Consider the following 23,052-nt stretch of genomic DNA (forward strand, 5'->3'; position numbering starts at 1 on the left):
GAAGCTGACATTGCAAGCAACCACATTTGTTTCTTTGCTTCTCCTGATAGAAATATGCCCATTGTCTGGGACCTGTTCGTCGTCTGAACTTTTCCAATGCTGGTTCAAGCCCAAGCTGCCTCTCCCTGATAACCTTGGCAAACTGTGCACTCGCTATCTGAGCTGGTCAGGCTTGGCTCTTTTGCTGGCTCTGCAAGACAGGGTCCCTCTGAAGTCTCAAGACTTTTCGATTTCTCCCATTCACCTAATGTGGCTGTGTCCTCCATCTTGGTTTACATGGCCGCTCATTTTAGTTGAGTTTTGCATTGAACAAGCTTTATGTGTATCCTCTTGCATTTCATCATAGAAAAGAGAGTATGTAGGAGTACTCTAGTGGTTTCAAGCATATTCTTTGACTCTAGGTGCAATTTGACCTAGTGTTCATGTATCTTTGTGCTTGGATGGGCATGTGCTTCGTGTTCTAATGTACCTATGTGTGTTGGCCTCATCCATGACGTCATTTGTCTCTTTCATGATTACAGCTCATTCATTTGTCCCATCGCCTGCAGGTTTATTGCCTCAGTGACGTCCTCTGATTAGGGTCTGTAGTGCTGCCTCAGTGAGTGTCGTCTGCCAAATTGGCAGTACAATGGCGGGGAGGGGGTTGATGCCAGTAGCGATGTGCACCATTCATGTCTGTCACCCCGAAACGGGGGAAGGGCTGATGCAATCTGCTTCTCGTCATTCCCCCTCTGGTCCAGTCATGGACCACACATACTGGAAGCCTTTCCTCACTAATGGGTGTCTTGGAGGACCACACCTTTGCCAACCCCCTGTGGTCATTATGATACTTCACATGTTCGTCCACACTCAATGTCATGTGGCAGCCCTCCCCGTCAGGCTTGTACCATTTGTCTGTACTCCAGGAACAACAGAGGTTAGGAACATCTCTGCACTGCTGATCAGCCTATGCTTCTCTTGTATCATGCCATGTGCCTCTTCCATCTTACTGGAGACGTAATTTCCTCTTTTGGCTATGTTTAGCTTCAGTGACCTTTTCTTCCTCTGGTATGTGCCTTTTTTGTGGAACCCATCTATCCTTGTGTATTTATGGTACACCATCAAGGCTGGTGTGTTCATAAGCACCAGAGAACATATCCCTCCCCACTTTGGGGGCTTCTGCAGGTACGCTTTAGGCCCAGTAGTGGCCCATGAGTGCTGCTGTGCCTACTCTCATGCCAGGTACCTTAAAAATGTGTTTCAAGCCTCTGTTTTCTCCAACCTTTACTGGACCATCATCCTGGTAACATAGTGGTGTATTCTTGAGGGGTACTATGGGTAGAATACCCTGCCCAATCCTTGAGGGAGTCATCCTTTTCTTTCTGCCCCACTTCCATTGGAACCCTCAGCAGCGCTTGTGCTTTGCATCCCGACAGCCCTTCGACCCATTCTTCTCTTGTGAATACCTGCCCATGTACTAGTAGTTGGAGTCTCTTCCAGCATCCAGGCATTCCCCCTACCTCTCTTCTTCCTTTGTGTTACTATTCTAGTTTTCCTCTGTTTGGGCCATCCAGTGTATTTTGTCTCATTCTATCTGCGCTCCAATAATCCTTTATCATTGTCTGTAGTTTTATATAGCTGTCGTCCTATGGGAATGTCCTTTGTGACATTCATCTTAGTGCAGCCTGCTTTGCCTGGAACTGGCCCCCTAGCCGTGCCAAATGCATTAGGCAATGTGCCCAAGTTGCTGGGATCTCAGTGGCTACGGAGGTCCTAGAGGAGCTCATTGCATCATTGCATGGGGAATGAGAGAGCATACACAGCAGCTCTCCCCTGAAGCCTCTCTCCCACACAGGTCAGGTGCTGGTTCTACATGTTATTTGTGATGTGGGCCGAATTTGGTCATGTGAGCACTTACATGATTAAAATTGGTGGTGACAATCAGTTTGAGCTTCCTTATTTTTTTGTGTGTCATTAGCGAGGTGTGGGGTGGTTACTTCAGTTAGTAAGGAAACAGGTGTCACATTAGCATATACTGGTTCGGACGCATAATACATTGCCACTTTTCGTAATGCTAGCAGGGTAAAAACGTAGAGACAGCAGCATGCAAAAAATATTATCACAATTACCTTAGTGGTATAATCCATGTGTTGCAGGTGTGAACGTCCATTCCTTTGTTTGTAAGCAATCTCCTATGTTTAGCAACGCATGCAAGAAAGGCATATATGAAACGCTGAAATAGCAACATTGAATTTCTGTGCTTTAGTTTTGTCAAAACGGCTTCTCTTTTTCTTTCAATCTGCAGCTAAAAGCTTCTTCCCAAAACTGTAGTTCACTCGTACACGGTTGTAGATTTATGTTAAAAAAAAGGCATTGTGCCTATATTAATTCCCTGTCACTGCTACTCTGCTTGTTACTTGGCTGTGAAATCCGAAAACTCTTTTCTTTTTCCTCCCACGATGCAGAATTCTCCTCTCTCGGCTGATGTGTTGGCAGGCCTGCATGGGCTGTCTAGCCGTGTCCTTTTTCTCCTATCCCCCTTCTTTATGCTGCGTTGGGTCGCTTGCATGCAGCTGTGACGTATGTGTATTCAAGTTTGCCTATCACCTCTAAAACATATACGGTTCTGTCTCTTTCTCTACGACACAGCCAATACATTTCCCTCTCCTAGAACATACACATTTAAAAAAAGAAATTAACAAAAACATTGCACAACATATGAATACATTTATTACACCTTTTTCCCCCAAGTGTCTCCTTCATTTTCTGCATCTGGTAGAAAGAATTCCTTCATAGTCTCGGGTGGCCACCTTCTAAATACCATACTTTATCTGTGCCTGTTGCAATACACGAAAAATACTAGTACTTCAAAACAATTCCAATCCTCCCTCACCTTCTACTTTTACTCGCCTGCATCTACTTTTCTTTCAGTGAAGGCCATCAGAGAAACTTACACACCCCCTTTTCCTTCGTGAGTACCTACCCTTTCTCCCTATCCACTTCCCCATCATATCTACAAGTACTTACCTTCTCTTATGTTGCTCCGTCTAACTTCATTGAGATGGTGCATGCTAGCATGCTAGGAAGGCCATATAAAAGAATCCTTTAACCTTATGACACAACCAGTGTCCTGTTAACATGTGCAAATTATTGTGTAACTTGCTCTTGTATTTTACTTCCTTGTGCTTGCAGATGTGTATCCATTCTGCATATTGTGCTTTTCCTTACAGCGCCTCATTCCTGGCCCTGACATTTGCATGTCACTCTATGTGCCATTGTGTTTCTTGTAACCCCCCTTTCTGTAATCTCAACGTGTTTCAAATATACTGTACATGTGACATGTATTCACCCTCCATGTACCCTTGTATTGTGTTTAGCCAAGCATCTGGCTTCTGCTACCTAATTTGATACTATGCTTATATTGCAGTAAAATTGTCTGGTATTGTGGGGGGATCCTTATGTACCGTGGGTGTTGCCCCCCACCCTTCTTGTGGCCATGAAGTGACAAAACCAAAACGTGGTATCCCTCTGTTCTACATCTTTTGTGCACAATGTCCTCTTTTTCCACACCTCCTACCTTATCTCCATTTACTCTGTGTTTCCTACTCCTCACTCTGTGTCCCCATGTACACATATCGACCTACTTTTAATTACTCCCGCTCTAATTGGGATAGTATCGATAGTCCTCTCATTTTCTTATATGCCAGTTGTTCTGTCTGCTGGCATCCTTCCTTATACTGTTCCTAACTGCCCTTGCTCCCTTCAATGGGCGATCATTGTGTGTGCACTAGTCCGCAATGTGCTTGGTACTTGTGCAAAATTCTTCTTGTCTCTCTTTTCAGTTTTGAGCTGATAAATGAAGCTTATATTAAATGCTCCTTCATCTGTTATAAACATGCCTCCATCTATCAAATGAGTTGGCTTGCGCAAGAGCTGCACCCATCCTGCACTTCACTCCCTCATCATTATCCCTGTGTAAGATCACTGTGTCCTCCCTCACTTTTGCAGCTGTTGGCTCAATCGTAATCACTTATCTTTCTTCCTCGTCTATGGGTGCTTTCTACTGGAATAAAAACTCTGTAGGTAATTTTGATAGTCTGCCCTTAATACCTGCCAGCCATGCTAGCAATATGTGAAAAAGATAAATCAAAGAATTGATTGGGCTTGTACAATTGATACCGTAACTAGAACTTACTTGTACGGTCAGATTATACCTCATCACAAAGACCTGGGTACTCTGGAACCTTAGTGGAAATGTTTTCCGGATAGGAGAGCGAGGAATGATTTCATGCACTTTAGATTGAATGCATTGTCAACCAATGAAATCACATGTACAAGGAATGGACTGCAGGTTGAAATGGTCCATTGACGGTTTTGTAAAGTTTATTGGGAGAAAGAAACTTTGCCACACTTATTAATCCATTGCTTTTCCCTGAGGACTCAGAGGATTGAGTACTTCAGGAAATGTGTAAGCAGTACACATTGGGTGATGCTGGATACCCTATGTTTGAAAATTATGCACAGCAAATCAGTGTCATTGACATTAACGGGTTTAAGGTTCTTAAAAATAGTTTGTAATCTATATAATTAGCTTAATATTTTAAATGTTTTATTGTATTGTGATATTAATGTTGTTATTACCTGGAAATGAAATTGCTTAATGGTCTGGGATGGTAATCAGTTGTGACATAATTTGTTAGGTTTGTTATATAAAATTCTGATGTTGTATGAAATTTGGATGTTTTATGACATTTCTGTTGTTGTTGATGTTTTAACTATATGAAATTTGAATATGTTTTTCAAAATGGTTACGTAAAGGGTTATGTAAACCAATACAAATAAACAAATATAAAAAAAGTATGTGTATTTCATGAGGGAATACTTCCAAGTCTAATGGCACGCCCCTTTGTTTTTTCTAGCTATAGAATGCTGACATGAATGGTATAAAAAGGTCATGCTCTCTTAAAAGGGCTTCCCCCTCATTACTGTCACACCCCTATCCTCGCATGTGTCTTTGGATGCATGGTTGTGTTCTATGTTGCATTGTATCCTGTTATATATGTGCTTGTAGTTGCATCTGTGTGTTGCTGTGTCTGAATTTGCTTTGTTTGCATCGGTGCCTGTTGTGGCTGCATTTGTCTGTTGTGCAGGTTGTACTCGCGGTGCATTCATCTGATACTGTGTGTGATCTTGGGCATAATATTCAGGTGGCTCTGCACTGTATCATGGAGGGGTGTGCCATCCCCCTCCCCCTCTTGGATCCTGCCAATCTTGTTACGTCCCTCCCCTGCTTCTACATGCCCAAAAAATTGTCCTAATCTTTCTCTCTCTCTCTCTCTCTCTCTCTCTCTCTCTCTCTCTCTCTCTCTCTCTCTCTCTCTCTCTCTCCCTCTCTCTCTCTCTCTCTCTCTCTCTCTCTCTCTCACTCTCTCTCTCCTACATGCTCCCTGCCTTTCCTGTATTGATTTTTTGAACAATTAAACTATGCACATCTATATCCTGATCTTATTTTCATAATTATACCTGTATGTGTGAGCGAGGCTGTTGCTTGCTTCACAATGTGTTGGCACATCCACGGATCCTTGAAGTTATTACTGTGCCACTGTGTGTGTGGGAATAAATGTTGGGCAAGGCACCTCCCCTTTCAGAATGATCGCCCTGCAATCTACCTAAACTCCAAAAGTAGCTTCCCTCACTTTTGCAGCTGTTGGCTCAATCGTAATCACTTATCTTTCTTCCTCGTCTATGGGTGCTTTCTACTGGAATAAAAACTCTGTAGGTAATTTTGATAGTCTGCCCTTAATTCCTGCCAGCCATGCCAGCAATATGTGAAAAAGATAAATCAAAGAATTGATTGGGCTTGTACAATTGATACTGTAACTAGAATTTACTTTTACGGTCAGATTATACCTCATCACAAAGACCTGGGTACTCTGGAACCTTAGTGGAAATGTTTTCTGGATAGGAGAGCGAGGAATGATTTCATGCACTTTAGATTGAATGCATTGTCAACCAATGAAATCACATGTACAAGGAATGGACTGCAGGTTGAAATGGTCCATTGACGGTTTTGTAAAGTTTATTGGGAGAAAGAAACTTTGCCACACTTATTAATCCATTGCTTTTCCCTGAGGACTCAGAGGATTGAGTACTTCAGGAAATGTGTAAGTAGTACACATTGGGTGATGCTGGATACCCTATGGTTGAAAATTATGCACAGCAAATCAGTGTCATTGACATTAACGGGTTTAAGGTTCTTAAAAATAGTTTGTAACCTATATAATTAGCTTAATATTTTAAATGTTTTATTGTATTGTGATATTAATGTTGTTATTACCTGGAAATGAAATTGCTTAATGGTCTGGGATGGTAATCAGTTGTGACATAATTTGTTAGGTTTGTTATATAAAATTCTGATGTTGTATGAAATTTGGATGTTTTATGACATTTCTGTTGTTGTTGATGTTTTAACTATATGAAATTTGAATATGTTTTTCAAAATGGTTACGTAAAGGGTTATGTAAACCAATACAAATAAACAAATATAAAAAAAGTATGTGTATTTCATGAGGGAATACTTCCAAGTCTAATGGCACGCCCCTTTGTTTTTTCTAGCTATAGAATGCTGACATGAATGGTATAAAAAGGTCATGCTCTCTTAAAAGGGCTTCCCCCTCATTACTGTCACACCCCTATCCTCACGTGTGTCTTTGGCTGCATGGTTGTGTTCTATGTTGCATTGTATCCTGTTATATATGTGCTTGTAGTTGCATCTGTGTGTTGCTGTGTCTGAATTTGCTTTGTTTGCATCGGTGCCTGTTGTGGCTGCATTTGTCTGTTGTGCAGGTTGTACTCGCGGTGCATCCATCTGATACTGTGTGTGATCTTGGGCATAATATTCAGGTGGCTCTGCACTGTATCATGGAGGGGTGTGCCATCCCCCTCCCCTCTCTTGGATCCTGCCAATCTTGTTACGTCCCTCCCCTGCTTCTCCATGCCCAAAAAATTGTCCTAATCTTTCTCTCTCTCTCTCTCTCTCTCTCTCTCTCTCTCTCTCTCTCTCTCTCTCTCTCTCTCTCTCTCACTCTCTCTCTCCTACATGCTCCCTGCCTTTCCTGTATTGATTTTTTGAACAATTAAACTATGCACATCTATATCCTGATCTTATTTTCATAATTATACCTGTATGTGTGAGCGAGGCTGTTGCTTGCTTCACAATGTGTTGGCACATCCACGGATCCTTGAAGTTATTACTGTGCCACTGTGTGTGTGGGAATAAATGTTGGGCAAGGCACCTCCCCTTTCAGAATGATCGCCCTGCAATCTACCTAAACTCCAAAAGTAGCTTCCCTCACTTTTGCAGCTGTTGGCTCAATCGTAATCACTTATCTTTCTTCCTCGTCTATGGGTGCTTTCTACTGGAATAAAAACTCTGTAGGTAATTTTGATAGTCTGCCCTTAATTCCTGCCATCCATGCTAGCAATATGTGAAAAAGATAAATCAAAGAATTGATTGGGCTTGTACAATTGATACCGTAACTAGAACTTACTTGTACGGTCAGATTATACCTCATCACAAAGACCTGGGTACTCTGGAACCTTAGTGGAAATGTTTTCCGGATAGGAGAGCGAGGAATGATTTCATGCACTTTAGATTGAATGCATTGTCAACCAATGAAATCACATGTACAAGGAATGGACTGCAGGTTGAAATGGTCCATTGACGGTTTTGTAAAGTTTATTGGGAGAAAGAAACTTTGCCACACTTATTAATCCATTGCTTTTCCCTGAGGACTCAGAGGATTGAGTACTTCAGGAAATGTGTAAGCAGTACACATTGGGTGATGCTGGATACCCTATGTTTGAAAATTATGCACAGCAAATCAGTGTCATTGACATTAACGGGTTTAAGGTTCTTAAAAATAGTTTGTAATCTATATAATTAGCTTAATATTTTAAATGTTTTATTGTATTGTGATATTAATGTTGTTATTACCTGGAAATGAAATTGCTTAATGGTCTGGGATGGTAATCAGTTGTGACATAATTTGTTAGGTTTGTTATATAAAATTCTGATGTTGTATGAAATTTGGATGTTTTATGACATTTCTGTTGTTGTTGATGTTTTAACTATATGAAATTTGAATATGTTTTTCAAAATGGTTACGTAAAGGGTTATGTAAACCAATACAAATAAACAAATATAAAAAAAGTATGTGTATTTCATGAGGGAATACTTCCAAGTCTAATGGCACGCCCCTTTGTTTTTTCTAGCTATAGAATGCTGACATGAATGGTATAAAAAGGTCATGCTCTCTTAAAAGGGCTTCCCCCTCATTACTGTCACACCCCTATCCTCGCATGTGTCTTTGGATGCATGGTTGTGTTCTATGTTGCATTGTATCCTGTTATATATGTGCTTGTAGTTGCATCTGTGTGTTGCTGTGTCTGAATTTGCTTTGTTTGCATCGGTGCCTGTTGTGGCTGCATTTGTCTGTTGTGCAGGTTGTACTCGCGGTGCATTCATCTGATACTGTGTGTGATCTTGGGCATAATATTCAGGTGGCTCTGCACTGTATCATGGAGGGGTGTGCCATCCCCCTCCCCCTCTTGGATCCTGCCAATCTTGTTACGTCCCTCCCCTGCTTCTACATGCCCAAAAAATTGTCCTAATCTTTCTCTCTCTCTCTCTCTCTCTCTCTCTCTCTCTCTCTCTCTCTCTCTCTCTCTCTCTCTCTCTCTCTCTCTCTCTCTCTCTCTCTCTCTCTCTCTCTCTCTCTCTCTCTCTCTCTCACTCTCTCTCTCCTACATGCTCCCTGCCTTTCCTGTATTGATTTTTTGAACAATTAAACTATGCACATCTATATCCTGATCTTATTTTCATAATTATACCTGTATGTGTGAGCGAGGCTGTTGCTTGCTTCACAATGTGTTGGCACATCCACGGATCCTTGAAGTTATTACTGTGCCACTGTGTGTGTGGGAATAAATGTTGGGCAAGGCACCTCCCCTTTCAGAATGATCGCCCTGCAATCTACCTAAACTCCAAAAGTAGCTTCCCTCACTTTTGCAGCTGTTGGCTCAATCGTAATCACTTATCTTTCTTCCTCGTCTATGGGTGCTTTCTACTGGAATAAAAACTCTGTAGGTAATTTTGATAGTCTGCCCTTAATTCCTGCCAGCCATGCCAGCAATATGTGAAAAAGATAAATCAAAGAATTGATTGGGCTTGTACAATTGATACTGTAACTAGAATTTACTTTTACGGTCAGATTATACCTCATCACAAAGACCTGGGTACTCTGGAACCTTAGTGGAAATGTTTTCTGGATAGGAGAGCGAGGAATGATTTCATGCACTTTAGATTGAATGCATTGTCAACCAATGAAATCACATGTACAAGGAATGGACTGCAGGTTGAAATGGTCCATTGACGGTTTTGTAAAGTTTATTGGGAGAAAGAAACTTTGCCACACTTATTAATCCATTGCTTTTCCCTGAGGACTCAGAGGATTGAGTACTTCAGGAAATGTGTAAGTAGTACACATTGGGTGATGCTGGATACCCTATGGTTGAAAATTATGCACAGCAAATCAGTGTCATTGACATTAACGGGTTTAAGGTTCTTAAAAATAGTTTGTAACCTATATAATTAGCTTAATATTTTAAATGTTTTATTGTATTGTGATATTAATGTTGTTATTACCTGGAAATGAAATTGCTTAATGGTCTGGGATGGTAATCAGTTGTGACATAATTTGTTAGGTTTGTTATATAAAATTCTGATGTTGTATGAAATTTGGATGTTTTATGACATTTCTGTTGTTGTTGATGTTTTAACTATATGAAATTTGAATATGTTTTTCAAAATGGTTACGTAAAGGGTTATGTAAACCAATACAAATAAACAAATATAAAAAAAGTATGTGTATTTCATGAGGGAATACTTCCAAGTCTAATGGCACGCCCCTTTGTTTTTTCTAGCTATAGAATGCTGACATGAATGGTATAAAAAGGTCATGCTCTCTTAAAAGGGCTTCCCCCTCATTACTGTCACACCCCTATCCTCACGTGTGTCTTTGGCTGCATGGTTGTGTTCTATGTTGCATTGTATCCTGTTATATATGTGCTTGTAGTTGCATCTGTGTGTTGCTGTGTCTGAATTTGCTTTGTTTGCATCGGTGCCTGTTGTGGCTGCATTTGTCTGTTGTGCAGGTTGTACTCGCGGTGCATCCATCTGATACTGTGTGTGATCTTGGGCATAATATTCAGGTGGCTCTGCACTGTATCATGGAGGGGTGTGCCATCCCCCTCCCCTCTCTTGGATCCTGCCAATCTTGTTACGTCCCTCCCCTGCTTCTCCATGCCCAAAAAATTGTCCTAATCTTTCTCTCTCTCTCTCTCTCTCTCTCTCTCTCTCTCTCTCTCTCTCTCTCTCTCTCTCTCTCTCTCTCTCACTCTCTCTCTCCTACATGCTCCCTGCCTTTCCTGTATTGATTTTTTGAACAATTAAACTATGCACATCTATATCCTGATCTTATTTTCATAATTATACCTGTATGTGTGAGCGAGGCTGTTGCTTGCTTCACAATGTGTTGGCACATCCACGGATCCTTGAAGTTATTACTGTGCCACTGTGTGTGTGGGAATAAATGTTGGGCAAGGCACCTCCCCTTTCAGAATGATCGCCCTGCAATCTACCTAAACTCCAAAAGTAGCTTCCCTCACTTTTGCAGCTGTTGGCTCAATCGTAATCACTTATCTTTCTTCCTCGTCTATGGGTGCTTTCTACTGGAATAAAAACTCTGTAGGTAATTTTGATAGTCTGCCCTTAATTCCTGCCATCCATGCTAGCAATATGTGAAAAAGATAAATCAAAGAATTGATTGGGCTTGTACAATTGATACCGTAACTAGAACTTACTTGTACGGTCAGATTATACCTCATCACAAAGACCTGGGTACTCTGGAACCTTAGTGGAAATGTTTTCCGGATAGGAGAGCGAGGAATGATTTCATGCACTTTAGATTGAATGCATTGTCAACCAATGAAATCACATGTACAAGGAATGGACTGCAGGTTGAAATGGTCCATTGACGGTTTTGTAAAGTTTATTGGGAGAAAGAAACTTTGCCACACTTATTAATCCATTGCTTTTCCCTGAGGACTCAGAGGATTGAGTACTTCAGGAAATGTGTAAGCAGTACACATTGGGTGATGCTGGATACCCTATGGTTGAAAATTATGCACAGCAAATCAGTGTCATTGACATTAACGGGTTTAAGGTTCTTAAAAATAGTTTGTAACCTATATAATTAACTTAATATTTTAAATGTTTTATTGTATTGTGATATTAATGTTGTTATTACCTGGAAATGAAATTGCTTAATGGTCTGGGATGGTAATCAGTTGTGACATAATTTGTTAGGTTTGTTATATAAAATTCTGATGTTGTATGAAATTTGGATGTTTTATGACATTTCTGTTGTTGTTGATGTTTTAACTATATGAAATTTGAATATGTTTTTCAAAATGGTTACGTAAAGGGTTATGTAAACCAATACAAATAAACAAATATAAAAAAAGTATGTGTATTTCATGAGGGAATACTTCCAAGTCTAATGGCACGCCCCTTTGTTTTTTCTAGCTATAGAATGCTGACATGAATGGTATAAAAAGGTCATGCTCTCTTAAAAGGGCTTCCCCCTCATTACTGTCACACCCCTATCCTCACGTGTGTCTTTGGCTGCATGGTTGTGTTCTATGTTGCATTGTATCCTGTTATTTTATTTTCAAATTTCTTTATTGGCATTTATATAAGAGACAGTTGCATCGTAACATTGTGCGATCACATTGGTATAAGTCAGGATTAATCAAGATAGGCCAAATAGAAATTAACAATTAAACAGAAACAACAAAACGTAAACAACATTAACAAGTCTCCGTATGGTCAGTGGCGTAAGCAACGTAGGAAGATCAGGCAACAAATAAGTTCAAGTTATGGACTGCGCAAATGTTCTGTGTCAGATAGCATGTTTCGATAGTGGCAAGTTACTCAAGGGGGTTTATCGTCATTGGGGGGGTTAAGTAAGGCCCAGGTGAGAGTTTTCCAGGCAGAAAGTGCCAAGCTCGTGTCTTCGGGGGATGTGGTGACCCCATCCTCCCAAGCAGAGGTTTCTGCCCCTATCCAGCGCTCCAGTTCGTTACGCCATACCTGGTATCGTGGGCCTCCAGGTCGCTTCCAGGCCATAGCAATGGTCCTTTTGACCAGAATGCATACTAGGTCCATGAGCTTAACTGAGTGTTTGAACTTGGCCAGTCTGGGATACGTTCCGAGAAGGCACTCCTTTGGGGTCCACTCATATCTGGTCATGCCTGCCTCGCTACAGAGGAGTTCCACCTTCGCCCAGAGTTGCCGGACCTGGACACATCCCCAGAACATGTGTAAAAGATTTGCTTCATCTCTGCCGCACCAAGGGCAGTTATGTTGGGGTAGCCCATATATTTTGGCTATTCTAAGTGGTGTCAGGTACGAGCGATATAACATATTAAGCTGAATCAATTTAAATCTAGAGTTTCTAGATACCACGTTGGGAAACGCTAGTGCTCTACCCCATTCTGCTTCAGACAATTCATGCCCCAAGTCTCCTTCCCATTTGAGTTTGAGATCCTGACTGCGGGGATTGGGCCTATCGATTAGGTGGCTGTATATACGGGACACAGGCCTCCATCCATCTCCCAAACTATATAGGAGTGTTATGAAGGGGTCAGTTTCAGGTTCTTCTGGCCACGCGTCCCATTTGGTCCGAGCAAATTTACGGATCTTTAAGTACCAAAGGAATTGGCCAGCCGGGACGCCATCTACTGACTGCAAGGAGGAGAAATCCCGGAAGGAGCCCTCGTTATATAGATCCCCCCAAGTGTACACTCCCAGCCTTTCCCAGTATCTAATGGAAGCAAGGTCTACAGAGTTCTGACACAGGTCGGCCAGGAGCGGTGTGTCCGGAGTATATCTATGTTTCAAGTGGAGAAGAATTTTAACCCTTTGCCATATCTGACGACCCAGGGTAGCTAAATATGGGATCCCATCCACAAGACATTGAGGGGCCCAGATGAGTTCGTTTAGCCGGATCGGAGCAATTGAGCGTTGTAAAAGCGCTGTTTCGGGGGTGTCATCATCAGCTAGCCATTTAGCCACGAAGCTTAGTTGGGCAGCCAGGTAGTATCGCTCCAGATCAGGGAGCCGAATGCCTCCCTGCTCATAGGGTAGGGTCAGCGTGGATAATGCAAATTTGTGCCTACTAATTCCCCACAGGAAGTCTTTAAGTATCTTCCCCAAAAGGCGAAAGAAGGGTGTCCTAATATAATAAAAAATGTTTTGGAAACCATAAAGAAATCTGGGGAGAACAATCATCTTGATGATGGAAGCCCTGCCCATCATGGATAGGGGGAGGCGAGCCCAAAACTTAATCGACCTGCGCAAGGGAGGCAGCGCCGCTGCCGTGTTGTTGACGTGCATAAGTTCAGGCGTGTGATAAATATTAATGCCCAGATAGCGGAACGTGATGGGGCGCCAACTTATACCCAGCAAGGGGAGGTCATCGACGTGTGTGTTTTGGAGGGCGCCTAACGGAAACAGACAAGACTTATGTCTGCTGAAGTGTATGCCTGATACCTTGGCAAAGTTGCCGAGGACCTCCAGCATGGTCGGGACATTCAACTGCGGGTCCCTCACATAAAGGAGGACATCATCTGCATACAGGGAAATTATGTGGTCCACCCCGTCTAGCCTTATACCAGCATCGAAGAACTGTTTCCTAAAAAAGATGGCGATGGGTTCGAGCCCAAGTATATATAACATAGGGGAGAGCGGGCAGCCCTGCCTCGTGCCCCTTTGTATGTCCCATGCCGTGGAGATGAGCCGGCCAGATTTTACTCGTGCTCGTGGTTTAGTGTAGAGAACTGTGATCCATCTAACGAATCGTTCTCCAAAGCCGAACTCCCGGAGCACCGCAATTAGCCATTCCCAGAAAATAGAATCGAACGCCTTGATGGCGTCCAAAGAGAGCAAGGCATAAGATTCCCCCACATGAGTGGAATGTGATAATACATGTTGTAGCCTACGAAGGTTGGCAGTGGTGTTGCGGCCCGGCACAAAGCCGCTCTGGTCGGGGTGCACCACTCCTCCGATCACCCTGGACAGCCGCTTAGCCAGAATGGTTGTAAGAATTTTGACATCATAATTGAGCATCGCGAGAGGGCGATAGGAGTCACAGTCATCTGCAGGTTTACCTGGCTTGAGGAGCGGAACCACCAAAGTCTCACGCATGCTCCCAGGCAGGATACCCGTCTCGTAGGCCTCTAGGAACACCTCGTGCAGCAGCGGAGTCAATTCCGGCTCGTAGGTTTTGTAAAATTCGGCAGGTAGCCCATCACTGCCCGGGGCCTTACAAGTGGCCAGAGACTTGATGGCATCGGTTATGTCATCTATGGTGATATCAGCATCCAAAGCCTCCTTGCATTGTATCCTGTTATATATGTGCTTGTAGTTGCATCTGTGTGTTGCTGTGTCTGAATTTGCTTTGTTTGCATCGGTGCCTGTTGTGGCTGCATTTGTCTGTTGTGCAGGTTGTACTCGCGGTGCATTCATCTGATACTGTGTGTGATCTTGGGCATAATATTCAGGTGGCTCTGCACTGTATCATGGAGGGGTGTGCCATCCCCCTCCCCCTCTTGGATCCTGCCAATCTTGTTACGTCCCTCCCCTGCTTCTCCATGCTCAAAAAATTGTCCTAATCTTACACCCTCCCTCTCTCTCGCGCTCTCTCTCTCTCTCTCTCTCTCTCTCTCTGTCTCTCTCTCTCTCTATCCTACATGCTCCCTGCCTTTCCTGTATTGATTTTTTGAACAATTAAACTATGCACATCTATATCCTGATCTCATTTTCATAATTATACCTGTATGTGTGAGCGAGGCTGTTGCTTGCTTCACAATGTGTTGGCACATCCACGGATCCTTGAAGTTATTACTGTGCCACTGTGTGTGTGGGAATAAATGTTGGGCAAGGCACCTCCCCTTTCAGAATGATCGTCCTGCAATCTACCTAAACTCCAAAAGTAGCTTCCCTTCATTGATTAAAGTGTCTCTCTCCCTATCTGTGTGACTACCCTATAAACACTGTAGTGTGCCTTTCAAAGTGTGCCACTTATTGCTGATAAATGTGCCTACAGTGGTGAAATGAGATAAAAACAGGGGGTGGGGCTCTAATGTGTCCTAATGCAGCATTTGAGAGCAGGGCCTGAAAAGTGTCTGGCCCAGCCCAAATCTCAAATAGATTGTGGTTTTTTTGAAGACTGAGAAGAGGCCTGTGTAATTAAATGAGTGGTCTAATGGGCCCAATCTAATTTGTGTATGTGCAATGAAAGAGAATGAATCTGTTGTAATATGCACAGGCTCGTGCATTGGCACACTGGTGGAATGTTGATGCATTTTCAGCAGTCAACATTCCCCAGTGGTGGTTGAGTCGAGGGAGCCATGGCAGCAGGCTGCAGGGTCTCGTAATAAAGATACTTAATTACACTTACCTGTGTTGGAGGGATTGTGTCATTGGCGACGAGGATTTCGGCGAGACCCTGTCCCACGTGTGTGCGGACCAGCTGTTCGGGCTCCTTGCTCATCTCCAGTGTTGCTGGCGAGTCGACCAACTGTGGATCCGTCGGAGCTGTTTGCCCAACATTGAGGACAGCGCTGGCCACAGGAGGGCGGTTGTCCTGCGAAAGTGGGGAAGGAGAGGAACTGTCCGGGTGCCCAGTCGGGGTACTTCAGCGGGCCAGTTCGCTGACGGCTCGCCGCAAGTAGCCAGAAGTGCCTGGGAGTTCGCGTTGCCGGCTGGCTGCCTTGCATCCGTGTTTTCATCGGAGGCAGCGACGGTGGCAGGTGGGCTCCACTTGTTGCGGGGAGTCTTTGGTTGCTCGGGTCCAGTCGGGGCCTCGGAGGGAGAGCAGCCGTTGGCTTATACGGAGGCCTGCACATGGTACGCGCTTGCATGAGCAGAGCGCTGGCCGCTGGCCCCGCCCCCGGCAGCGTCTCTACACTACGCTGCTCACCGCGGACTGCAGTCGCCTCAGGGAAGGAGGAGGGGCTGCAGTGGCGCTGCGCAGCGTGCTCTGCAATCAGCTGACTGCTGCCAACTGGTGGATGGGAGAAGGCAGGAGTGTAATACGCTCCAGCGATGCCTGCAAGTTTGAGGGGTCGCAGTTTATACTGGAGCTGAGTCCGAAGGGGTGTTGGTGGTAAGGTTGGGGCACATAAATCCTGTGGAGCCCTGACGAGTGAAGGTTGGCAGCCCTGACAAGTGAAGGTTGGCATTTCTGCTGGGCTGGGATCATTGCAAGTCGGTTGTTACATCAGTGGTTGTGACTCACCCAGTGCCAGGACCTGGCTGTACTGCATATACGTGTGGGTGCACGTGCACAAGGCAACAGGGGGGACATCGGTCTGCTGTTATATTGGTTGGTGTTGTGACTCACCCAGTGCCAATTCTTTTTGGCGGTACTGCAGGTACGTGTGGGTGCACATGCACAAGGTGACAGTGAGGTCATACTCTGCCTCAAGGGAGCAAAGAGCATTGAGTCTTGCACAGTGTTGGGCAAGTTACTCTTGGGGGCATAAGGAACAAGGCAGCACATTCAGCCATGTTGTATACAGCGGCTAGGCCGCCACCTGCTTTTCTGCCTAACCCTGGAGAGCCTGTTGCTCCTTGGGAGCAGTGGGTAGATGCCTTTAAAGTATATTTGAGGGCTGCAGGCGGGGCAAAGTTCAATGATGATGAAAATGAGGCTGCATGACTGAATTGTATTGGTACTGAGGGGTTGAGAGTTTTTCGTCACCTGCCTGGAGAGAATGTAATGGTTCAAGGGGGAGGTGAGGGGGAAATGGTTGTAAGTGCCTACGAGACGGCTTTGAAGAAATTGCAAGTACGTTTTGGTAAAAGAGTTAATGTGGTTTTAGAGCGGTATAAGTTTTTCTCTAGGGCACAAGGTTCCACGGAAAGCATAGATTCATATGTTACAACCTTACGTGCACTCATGGCTACATGCGGGTTCCCGGGTAATGGAGAGGAACATATAAGGGATCAGATTATGATGAAGACATCAAATCAAAAAATAAGAGAGAGATTGTGGATTGAGAGCGATCCTTCACTTGATAAGGTTTTGGAGATTGCCAGAGCAATTGAAGCTTCGAAGGCGAGTGTACAAATTGTTACTGAAAGGGATGGGAATACAGAGATGGTGCATGCTGTGGTGTCAAGGAGCAAGAAAGGTTTGGATAAAGTGGTGGTACAAGGGAACAGAGCATCTAAGGGCAAGGAGGTGTGCAAAAACTGTGGGTGGTCGAGTCACACTGCAGATTCGAAATCCTGTCCGGCTAGCAATGTTGAATGCAGGAAATGTAAACGTACGGGCCATTTTGCACGCATGTGTAACGGGCAGGTGGTCGCAAATATAGCTACAGAGGACTCTACCATGGGGCTAGAAGGGGCATCAAGTGATGGTTCTAATCAGAGTGTCATATTACATGTTGAGGGATGTGGGCGGAAGGGTCCATGGGTGTCGGTATTGGTGGACCAGCATCCTGTGGATATGCTTGTGGATTCGGGGTCACCTTATACTCTGGTGTCTCCAGAGGTGTATCAAGAGGTTTTGGGTAAACAGATCTCTACTTTGTTGACTCCGGACATCAGACCATATGCTTACGGGCAGAGTTCCATCGACCTACTGGGTTATAATTGGTTGAATTTCTCCTTCAAAGGGAGGCAAACTTCGGGTAAATTGTATGTGGCTTCAAAGGGGACAAGTGTGTTGGGTTGGGATGAGCAGGCTGCGCTAAAAATACAAATTCATCCAGGTGAAAAAGAACCGGTTCTTAGTGTCATGGAGGGAGCGGAAGAGGATGACATAATGGTTACTCCCACAGTGCTCATGAGTGAGTTTCCTGAGGTATTTTCAGACACTCTGGGTAAGCATAGGGGTTTTACACATCGCATTGTGTTGAAGAAGGGTGCAGTTCCTAGAGTTCATAAAGTGAGGGGAGTGCCAGTTGCAGCAAGGGAGGCATTCAAAGCGGAATTGACTAAGTTGCAGTCAGCAGGAATAATTGAGCCTATTGAGTCCTCAGAGTGGTTGTTTCCTGTGGTTTTAGTTAAGAAGAGTGATGGTAGCATCAGAATGTGTGTAGATCTCCGGGAACTAAATTCCAGCATTTGGGTGGATCGGCATCCCTTGCCAAATATTAATGAGTTGTTGTTGACGTTGGGAGAAGCTAAATACTTTTCGACTTTTGATCTGTCAACGGCGTATCATCAAATTGACCTACACATTGAATCTAGAACCCTTACTTCATTTGTGACTCCGTTTGGGGCATACAGATTTTGTCGCATGCCTTTTGGCCTGGCTTCGGCTGTGTTCCAGAGGCTGATGCAGCAGTTGTTTGGAGGGGTGTTGGGGGTCAGCTACTTTCAAGATGACATTTTGGTTTGGGGCAGCAGCAAGGAGCAACATGATGTAAGGGTAAGGAAGGTCAAGGAGAGAGGTCTCACTGTAAAATTAACAAAGTGTCAGGTGGGTGTGGAGGAGGTCACATACTTGGGACACACATTGAGTTCACGAGGTGTGAGCCCAAAAAGGGAGTTGGTACAAGTGTTGAGGGATACGCCAGCTCTGGTCAATAAGGATCAGCTAAGGGCTTTTCTGGGTCTTGCGGAATACTATGTTAAATTTGTTTCAAATTATGCTGAAAAAACGGTGGCTATGAGAGCTCTCATGAGGAAGTGCGTGAGATTTGCATGGTCTGCGGAGTGTGCAGCAGAATTTGAGTTGGTTAAAAAGGAGGTGGAGAATGCTCCATGCCTAAAGTCATTTGACCCGAAAAATAAAACTGCTTTGACTGTGGATGCAAGTGAGGTGGGTCTGGGGGCAGTGCTAGAGCAATGGACAAATGGTGAATGGGTCCCAGTGGCTTTTGCTTCGAGGACCTTGAGAGATGTAGAAGGTACTCTGTAATTGAGAGAGAGACTTTGGCAGTCCTATGGGCTTCAAAACACTTCAGGACATTTTTGTGGGGCATACCCTATGTTGTCAGAACGGACCATAAACCGTTGGTGCAGGCATTTTCTACCAAGGGAGTCATGGCAGTATCCCATAGGATTGCAAGGTGGTCAGTACAGTTACAGGATTACAATTTTTCCTTGCAGTATTTTCCGGGGAAGTTTAATGTGGTTGCGGACTGTTTGTCCCGTTTGTCAGTTGTAGAGGAGGACAGTGAGGCAGGAGTAGTAAAAGAGGATGATTTGCAGGAGTGTCAGGTTGCTTTGGTGACTTCTGCTGTGGAGAAGTCGTTGTGGGATCGGGAGTGTGAGGCTGATCTTGAGTTAAAGTGGATTAAGGAAGGTCTGATGAAGGGGTGACACACCGTTAAGGACAGGCCGGAAGGGAAAGCGTATGTTCAGGTTCTGCATGAATTAGCCGAGGGTCCCTGGGGTGTGTCTAGGGGTAGTAGGTTGATACCCCCTATAAGTCTGAGGGGAAGAATGGTGGAATTGGCACATGTTGGTCATTTGGGCCGATCTTTGACCAAAAGGAGACTGAGAGAGGAGTACTGGTGGCCGTCAATGAACAAGGATGTGGAGTAAGTGGTGAAGGATTGTCAGGCATGTTCTGTCAGCGATAAGAGCAAGGTACTGCATCCACAACCTGTGCATCCTGTAGAGGTTCCAGAGCATGTATGGTCGAAATTGGCTTTGGACATCATGGGTCCGTTTGACTGTTTAGAGCCTGAGTCCAGATATATGTTGGTATTGGTGGACTATACGTCCAGGTGGATTGAGGTGGCGGCGTGTGCCTGTGTTACAACCAATTCCGTTATTGACTTTTTGAGGAAAGTATTTGATCGTGAGGGATTACCTGCAAGTTTAGTTACTGATAATGGGGTGCAGTTCACTTCTAGAGCCATGAGAGAATTTTTGGAACAGCACGCCATTTCTCATTATAGGACAGCTCTGTATAATCCTTCTGCGAATGGATTAGTTGAGAGGGCCAATGGTACGATTAAGTCAGCCATTCAATTGGCTTTGGCCAATGGTTTGGATTGGCAGGAAGTCGTGACACAATACCTGGCTGCATATCGGAGAACCCCTGCCATGCTTACGGGAAGATCTCCATTTGAACTAATGAGGGGCAGGAAGGCAGGTACAATGTTGAGAACTCTGGCTATGAGTGGGGGTGGACCATGTGATATGGATTTGCGAGCTATTCATCGCAGCATTTTGGAGCGCCAGCAGACCACGGTGTCCTCACAAAAGTCTAGGAAGGAGTTGAATGTTAAGCCTGGGGATGAAGTGCACATAAAAAATCCTAGGATAGTTCATAAAGGATACAGCACTTTTATGCCCTCAAGGAGAGTTGTTAAAGTCAGAAAAGGGCATGTGCACATGGAGGATGGCTCTGTCTGGAGTAAGAGACGGGTAGTGGTGGATGGCTGCAAACGAGTGGACAGGGCAGGTGTGAAATCAGATTTGGAATCACAGGAAACAGTGCTGGATTATGATCCTGTGGGTTCACAAGCCATCAGGTTTGAACAGGAAGAGGTTGTCCCAATTCCAGGTCCTGTTGGTCCAGAGGTGAATGTGGAATGTCAAAATGCTATGGATCGGCAACCTGATGCAGGACAACAAAGGGGTCGTGCGGGTAGGAGCTGTGGTCCTCCCATAAGATTTAGAGATTACATTTGTTAAGGGTGAAAGTACATTTAATTGCACCCATGTTATTTGTATTTATCTAGCTGTGAAAGTTGCATTTAAGACATGTCATGTAATATTTTTGGTCATTTTCCATTATTCAATTTGGTGTTCATTTTTTCTATTATCCAAGGGAAGAGGATATGTTGTAATATGCACGGGCTCGTGCATTGGCACACTGGTGGAATGTTGATGCATTTTCAGCAGTCAACATTCCACAGTGGCGGTTGAGTTGAGGGAGCCGTGGCAGCAGGCTGCGGGGTCTCGTAATAAAGATGCTTAATTACACTTACCTGTGTTGGAGGGATTGTGTCAGAATCCTAGTTTGAACAAAATGTGTGAACGATGCCGTAAATGGATACATACAATTTTGACCAACATGAACATATCCGTGAACATATTCAAATGTAAACCAATCATCAAAAGGGGGCCATACACCATAAAATCCCATAACTCTTCTTAAACACAAATCCATTATTTACATACCAATTACAGGTGCCCTAATGACACTACTTTAATAGACTGTGTGGCAAAATCAAATAATATGTTCTCTCCTCATTGCCCTTTCTTGGTTGAAAACCACTCAATCTCAAATTCCTTTAACTGAAGTTGTCAATCCAACCGTCACCAAAAGTGACATCCACTGTCAAAAACAACATTATTATTCAAATATTTTGTAAAAGCTTTGATATGGAAGTCACTTCAATCAGTCCTGGCTCTGGGGCAGTATTTAGATGCTGTTGGGGCTGGACCCGGGCCACTTAAAACCATGCTTTAATAATACATTTTTCAAAACATGTCATCACAATCCTTCTAATACTCTCTCCAATGGCAATGCCAGTCCAAAACCACTTTGCTACCATATACAATATTTAGCTTCAACCTGATATATATATGAAAATGACAAAATCCTGAAAACCTATAGTATTTAACAATTATTATGGTGTTTATTGAGCGCAGACTTAGCTTCAAGAAGCAATGGAGCACTTTACAGAAGTGTACATCAATACAGATATATAACAAAGCGCTTTACAATCTGCACTAGTCAAACATATACATACATATATATCAGCCCTAACCTTACTCATTCCTTTATGTTCTAATCCAAATCCCATGCTTTCTCAATCTATTTTTCCACGCACTCACTTTATGTGCCCAAAATAACACCTCTGAAAAGGGCTCTGTCCTTCTTTTATTGCTGCTCTCACAAAATCACAGCTTGTAACCAACTAGACCTTTGGCTTCCATGTGTTAAAATCGCTGCAAAAATGGCCGTGGACACAAAATATCACTGTAAAAAGGCAGTGGTTTTGCCGCCGCAATCCATGTAAAGGATGCGGGGGACACCCCGCAACCCCCGGACCCAGTATACCATTAAAGGGGAGCAGGGGACACCCCTGCAACCCCCGCTTCCCTTAAATGGTGTAATAGGGTAGACCTTTGGACCTTTAACGGGTCAAACCACAGCATTTGTGCCGTGATTTTTTGTACAGGTGATAATTTGCCGCAATTTTATCACCGCATACAGACCTATGCCAGCTGCTCCCTATCTTGTTAAAGGTCCAAGAATACCACCTTTTCCAATGCCCTTGTCACTGCCATTATATATTTCTTTTCTGAAACCACCTTTTCAAACTTGCCATCTTACTTTCACATCTAAGTTAACAACCAATCACTGCCATTGCTGTCATTGTTACTTGATCAAAAATCACCATTCACGAGAAAAAAACTTTTCTCTTCCTGTATTCAAATGTCTGTGTGTGTTGCTTCTCCAATATCCTTACTACTCGTTTTAAGACACATGGTTCTCTCTAAGGTGTTATTTAAAAGAACCCAGAATGGAACAAACAGCCATTCCTATAAATAACCCTCCCTGCTGACAGCGCTTGACGTTGTGCATATTTATTCCACTCCCAATATTGTCCACTACCCCTCCAAAACGTAGCTTCTCAAGGAACTGGCCCCATATATCACACTTCAGTGACCCAACAATATGGTCCAAAACACATGTTGGTCCAAGAGATATAAAAACCGAGCTACACCTGTCGTTACCCACTAGACTATCTACTGCTCGTGCCTGTTGTACTGCCCCACCTCCCCTGCAGCTTCTGAGAACAAGACCTGCTTTCTCCAGCCATTCACAAAGAGCTGCACATTTTACACTGATTTTACTTTCTTTCGCCACAGCTAAGACTTGCATTTTAAGCTCAAACAAAGACGATAGGATGAAAAGCATGCACATGGGCTAGACAACATTGCAGACGTTAGCCATGTCCTCA

General features: G+C 43.9%; 1 protein-coding gene across 1 annotated transcript in view; it reads left to right on the plus strand.

Moving 5' to 3' along the window:
- ARHGAP28 (Rho GTPase activating protein 28) overlaps positions 1-23,052 on the plus strand; it is a 1,312,783-nt gene that overhangs the window by 468,342 nt on the left and 821,389 nt on the right. The gene's annotated exons all lie outside the window — the stretch shown is intronic.

This window comes from Ambystoma mexicanum, chromosome 5q (assembly GCF_040938575.1).
Source record: "Ambystoma mexicanum isolate Mex_15411 chromosome 5q, UKY_AmexF1_1, whole genome shotgun sequence".
NCBI classification, from domain to species: Eukaryota; Metazoa; Chordata; class Amphibia; order Caudata; family Ambystomatidae; genus Ambystoma; species Ambystoma mexicanum.